The 6,291-nt window shown below is 36.7% G+C and overlaps 1 non-coding gene and 1 pseudogene across 1 annotated transcript; both read left to right on the forward strand.

The window, feature by feature from the left end:
- Nucleotides 1-3,468: 3,468 nt before the first annotated feature.
- LOC142872404 (uncharacterized) lies at nucleotides 3,469-3,524 on the forward strand (annotated as a pseudogene).
- Nucleotides 3,525-3,782: 258 nt separating this feature from the next.
- On the forward strand, nucleotides 3,783-3,844 carry LOC142872410 (U7 small nuclear RNA). The gene has a single exon (XR_012920672.1). It is a non-coding gene; the product is annotated as a U7 small nuclear RNA (small nuclear RNA).
- Nucleotides 3,845-6,291: the final 2,447 nt, after the last annotated feature.

Consider the following 6,291-nt stretch of genomic DNA (forward strand, 5'->3'; position numbering starts at 1 on the left):
AAGTTCCTGACCATTCTCCAGGTCTAGATACTAACCTGGTATGTCCTTATAAAAGTCCCCTTTTGCTTGAGTGAGCTTGAGTGGATCTCTGCTCCTTGCAAACTGGAGCTAGAATGAAACCATCAAAAAGTGCCAAAAAGACATCATAAGGCATCTCACCTACTAGCAGCCCCAGTATTATGACACTTGTTTTTAAAATCTTAAAGCCCTTTTATTTTTTAAATAACTTTGGACTTGCCAGCTACAGGGCCAGGTTCTGAGCCATAAGTTAGCTTCATGTTCCTGGTCTGTAGCCAGGTCCAAGAAAACCACAGCAAGACTTAACAGGACAACCAGTATAGCAGCCATATTTTGCACACCAAAAAGGAAGACACAAGATATAAATATTACAAGGGAATCCTTTTGATTTGCAAGTAAAGTCATGTGAAAAGTCTTGGCAAAGGTTTAAAGAAACACAAAGATTCTAACAAGTCTCAATGATTGAAAAAAGTTAAATAAAATTAGAAATAAGATACATTAAAATAAATTAAATTAGAAATTTCAGGCTTGAAGACACCATCGCAGGAAGTCCTGGGAACACAAATGTTCCCATCAGGCCAGTTACACCAACGCGTAAGTCAAAAACCTGTGCAGAGTCAAAATGGTCAGTGTCATTGTTTTTAAATTCCTCTCTCCTAAGAGCAATTTCTGCAGGTAAAGGTCAGTGGAAACACCTGGCTAGATAATGAGTCTTGAGGGCCAGAAGACACACATGATTCCATCAGTCCCACAGTTCCTCTCTTATCTCAGAGATTGTGAAAGGGCTGGAGATTGTAGAAAGGTATGTGATAAGGAGTAGTATATGCACAAAGAAAACAACTATATAAAGTCAGGATCTGTATATAATCCTTCGAGTAAAAGCAATGTGGACAACTAACTACCTCAAGGTCACCATTACATGTAAATCTAGTCTTCAAGAAGACTGAAGAAATCTAGTCTTCAGTGTTCACAGTTTGGGGATATATACCAGAATTCAGCCACACTCCCTATCTAAGGAGCTAAGTCTGTCTTGTTCACCACCAAATTCCCAGAACCTGGCATAGGACCAAATACATGGCAGGCCCTCAGCAAATGTTTGGTCAATGAATGAATGAAACAAAACAGCATAAACTCCATATTTGGCTTCTGGCATTTCACCCAAGTCAGAATCTGAATACTTCACCTACCTTACAGGATACAACTTACGCTGAAGAGATCTTGAGTACCAGGAAACTCATTCTTAGGGTATCTAAGAGTTTGAATTTCTCCTTAGTAATACTTGCCTGTAGGCTCTACAACTGACTGTGCAATGAGTTGAAATAGAACAGTATTTCTCTAATGTCCCTAGGGGACGTTTGGCAATATTCAGAGACATTTTTGACTGTCACAACTGAGGGGTTCTACTGTCATCTAGTGGGAAAAGGCCATGGATGCTGCTAAACATCCTACAATGCACAGGACAAAAAATTATCTGCCCCCAAATTTCAATAGTGCAAGGTGAAGAAACCTCAAATTAGAACAATCAAATCTTTAAGATTTTGATAATAAAATCTTTCAGTTGTATTTCAGACTTTTAGATCAAGAACAAAATCATAAAATTCATTTAAAAAACCACTTCTGCTAGTTTCCCCCTTCTAATAACTGGACAATAAAATGGCAAAGAACTATAATTCTATAGATCAAAGTCCAGTCAAAAGAAACAGACATAGATGAAGCATGCCAAGAAGCATTTCAAAATGGAGAAGGCACATGTGTGTTTCTACGCTTCAGTGATACTTAAATACAAACTAAACAAGAAAAGTACTTCTTTCCATTCTCCTCTCTGGTTGACCAACTGCTATTTTTTAACTCAAGCCCCAGCTCAAGTGTTTCCTCTTTGATGGTAAAATCGCCTCCATCTCTCCCAGAGAGCCTCTGTCTTTTCTGTAATTCTATCCCACCAAATCCTACTTCATTAGGATTGTCACCAGGCAGAATAAATTATTTGATTACATTCATGTCTCCCCCAATAAACTTGATACTCCTCAAGGTCTTCTTTTTTAAATAACATTTTTAACTGTGGAAGAGATGTACTAAAAAATTACAGAGAATTCCCATATATTCCACACCCAGTTTAGCCTATTATTAACATCTTACATTAGTATGGTATATTTGTCATAATTAATGAGCCATGATTGATACATGATTATTAACTAGAGTCCATGGTTTATTCAGATTTCCTTCGTTTTTACGTTATGTCCTTTTTCTGGTCCAGGACAACCCATCCAGGACATCACATTACCTTTAGTCATCATATCTCCTTAGGCTCCTCTTGACTGTGACAGTTTCTTGGATATTGCCCTTTTGTTGCTTTTGTTTTTTTTTGGAAAGAAGTGGTCAGGTGGTTTGTACAATGTCCCTCACTTAGGATTTGGCTGATGTTTTTCTCATTAGACTGGGATTATAGGGTTTGGAGGCAAAATCACAGAGGTAAAGTGCCGTTCTCCTTACATTGTATCAAGTGTACATATTAGCAACGTGACTTCTGACAAATTGATGTCAACCTTGGTCACCTGGCTGAAGTAGTGTTTGTCAAGTTTCTCCACCAAATAGTCACTCCTTTTTCTTCCTTTTCATTCTGTACTCTTTATAAGGAAGTCCCTTTGTGCAGGCCACACTTAAGAACTGGAGAGTTAGGCTCCACCTCCTTGAGAGCACAATGAGGGAATTTCCCTGTATGGATAGATTTGTCAGTCTGTTCCCATTTATTTATTTGTTCAATCATTTATTTATATCAGTACAGAATTGTGGATATTTATTTTAGTTTGAGTTATAACCCAATAGTACATATTCTATTGTCCAAATTGTTCCCACTTTGGCCATTAGGAGATCTTTCAGTTGGTTCCTATGTCCCTTGACACACCTTCATCATTACGGGGTTTTGTTTTGTTGTTTTATTTAGTTTTTAAACACTTCCTTACTTTCTCCAGGTTCATCTTATATATTTCCTGCCTAGTCATAGAATCAGCCAAGGTCTTCTTTTGTTCTTCATTCTATGAAACATGAACAAAATAACCAAAATTTACTGAACATTCACTATATGCCAGACATGAACTAAGACTCTTACATGGATATACTTACTGACATCAAACAAAATTCCAACTAAGTAGTGTAATGGAGAGACCTGTTTGTAATGAATTGCCTGGGGAATACATTTTATCTTATAATCTTAAGATAGGAAAGCCTGCCTAAGCAAGACTATAATCAAGAATGGAAAGGATTGCTAGTTTTGTCTATATAAAAATCAAATGATTTTTGTAAGGCAAAAAACACAATGAACAGTGTTGAAAGACAAGCTGAGAAAATAGTTTTTATACCAATGACCAAAAGAAAGGGTTAATATGTACTCATATAGAAAAGTTCTTAGAAACTAATAAAAAATTAAGTAGTGCAGTAGAAAAATAATCTGCAGTGCTTGCTTTGGCAGCACATATACTAAAATTGGAATGATACAGAGAAGATTAGCAAATATAAATATATAAAAAAGAAAAACGATCTGAATACACAGTTAGAGCTAACATTTATGTAGTGTTAGACCCAGTTATTAGGACGAATTGGGACAGACAACAAAGTAAAAAAAAAAAAAAAAAAGACCAAGTTATTAATACTATGGACTAGACACAGTTCAAAGTGCTTTATGAATATCAACTTATTTAATCCTCATTGTAACCCAATGAAGTAGTTACCATGATAACTCCTATTTTACAGATTGGGAAACTAAGCCCAAGTGTTACAGCTCTTTTAGAATGTGTCTAGCAGGTTTTCTGATCCTCACCGGAAGACTCAAGAAAACAAAAGAAACTAAACCAGAGAATTTAAGTGACTTTTCCCAAGGTCACACAGCTAGTTGGTAGCAGGCCCGGAATTTGATCTCAGTCTTATCAGCTCCAGAATGTCAAAGCTTGTATTTTCACTGAAAGCAGATCCATGCTGTAAAGATTTGGGTGGATGTCATTTATTTGGGAAATAATACCAAAGAGCAATAATGAAGGACCAGATAGAGTGAGATAGGGAAGAAGGAGAAACTAGATAGTGGTGCTATGTTCATGGTACTTAGTTCTAAGAATGCTTCTCAGAATTGTCCACCTGAAGATCAACCAGGAGAAGTATTTACCCATCAGCTCCCATTCCCTACTGGTTAAGAGCTATCCTCAGGGCATTAACTTCTCCGTATCCTAGGGTAGGCATGTGTGCTTACGGAGCCCACCACTGTCTACAGCAATGGAGACACTCTAGGACAGAAAATGAACATATATCCCACAAGTACCTCAAACATAATGCTTTTAGTCTAAGGTGAGATGAAGCCCATATGAGGAGCCAACTTGCCAGGCAGTTGTCTTCCCTTAATGTTCTGTGGTCTGTTACTGGTGGACTCACTACACTTAGGAATCAGGACTTCTAAACCAGCATAACCTAAAATGGCAGGAGCAGTAACAAATTCCTGAACTACTGGTGAGAGGCACCAATCTCTCTTCCATTTCTTGGGACAGAGCATCATATACCACATCCTAGAGGACACCCACAGTTTTGTTCTTGAACTGGTGATTTAAATGAGAATTTGTCATTCTATTGTTTTCTTTACGTAGCTATTTCTAATTATGAGGTATATAAAAAGACCAAGGTATTCCAAGGTCATATACCTATGTTTACACCTCTTTCATTATAAGTAAGTTGCTCATGAAGGAAAACACATACTCAGAATATCTGTTGATTCTAGTAAAGACAAATCACTTCTCCCTCCATATGGAAAGGGTGCAACATAATCAACATGCCACCAAAAGGCTAGTTTTTCTATTCCTTCTCATGTCAATGTTGTACATTTGTGCTTTTCTAGGAATTTTTCCATTTCACCCAAAATTTCAAATACATTGCATATGTTTTTCCATTACATGTTATCTTTTTGGAATCTACATGATTTATAGTATTATCCCCGTTTTGTTTCTTTTTCTTTTCTTTTTTTTTCTTTTTTCTTTTTCTTTTTCTTTTTTTCTTTCTTTCTTTTTTTTTTTTTTTTTTTTTTTTTTTTTTTTTGATAACAGAGTCTCACTCTGTTGCCCATGCTGGAGTACAATGGCATATCATAGCTCATTGCAACATCAAACTCCTGGGCTCAAGCGATCCTCCTGCCTCAACCTCCCAAAGAACTGGTACTACAGGTACATGCTACCACGCCCAGCTAATTTTTTCATGTTTTGTGGAGACACAGTCTCGATATGTTACCTAGACTGGTCTCAAACTCCTGGGCTCAAACGATCCTCCAAACTCAGCTGCCTAAGGTGCTAGGATTACAGGCATCAGCCACTGCGTCCAACCTTATCACTCTTTTCGTTGCTATATTGGTTATTTGCGACCATTTCTCTTTTATCTTTATAAATATTATCAGTTTTGTTGGTCTTTTCAAAGAACCAACTTTGGGTTTGTTTTTAATCAATTATATTTTTGTTTTAGATTCATTGATATCTTCTTTTTATTATGTCTTTCTACTTAGTTGGGATTTTATATATTAAAATACTATCAAACCCATCTATATTAATTTTTTATTTCAGTCATTATACTTTCAGTTCCAGAATTTCTATTCAAACATTTTTTAGAGAGCTCAGCTCTCTTGTGAAATACTCCCATTTTGTCATCTTATTTTCTTGAACATGTCAGTCATGATTATTTTAAAGTCTGTACCCGATAACTCTAAGATATAGCTTGTCTGTGTCTGTTATTTGTCTTTATTTTCAGTTCTTTCATCCTAGTTTCTAGTATGCCTGGCAAATTTTAATTGAATAATTTAAATTGAATATGAAAAACTACCTAGCACTCTGGGAGGCTGAGGCAGGCGGATTGCTCGAGGTTAGGAGTTTGAAACCAGCCTGAGCGAGACTTTGTCTCTATTAAAAATAGAAAGAAATTAATTGACCAACTAAACATATATATACAAAAAAAAAAAAAAAATTAACCAGGCATGGTGGCGCATGCCTGTAGTCCCAGCTACTCCGGAGGCTGAGGCAGTAGGATCACTTGAGCCCAGGAGATTGAGGTTGCTGTGAGCTAGGCTGATGCCACGGAACTCACTCTAGCCTGGGCAACACAGTGAGACTCTGTCTCAAAAAAAAATAAAAATAATATGTAAAACTACATAATCCATGGATGATGCTATCTTGTCCAAAGAGGATTTATTTTCCTTCCAGCAGGCAGTTAGAGTAGAGATTAAATCCTTGACTCAATCAGAATCAGTTGTCTTAA

The sequence above is a fragment of the Microcebus murinus genome, chromosome 8 (assembly GCF_040939455.1).
Source record: "Microcebus murinus isolate Inina chromosome 8, M.murinus_Inina_mat1.0, whole genome shotgun sequence".
NCBI lineage: Eukaryota > Metazoa > Chordata > Mammalia > Primates > Cheirogaleidae > Microcebus > Microcebus murinus.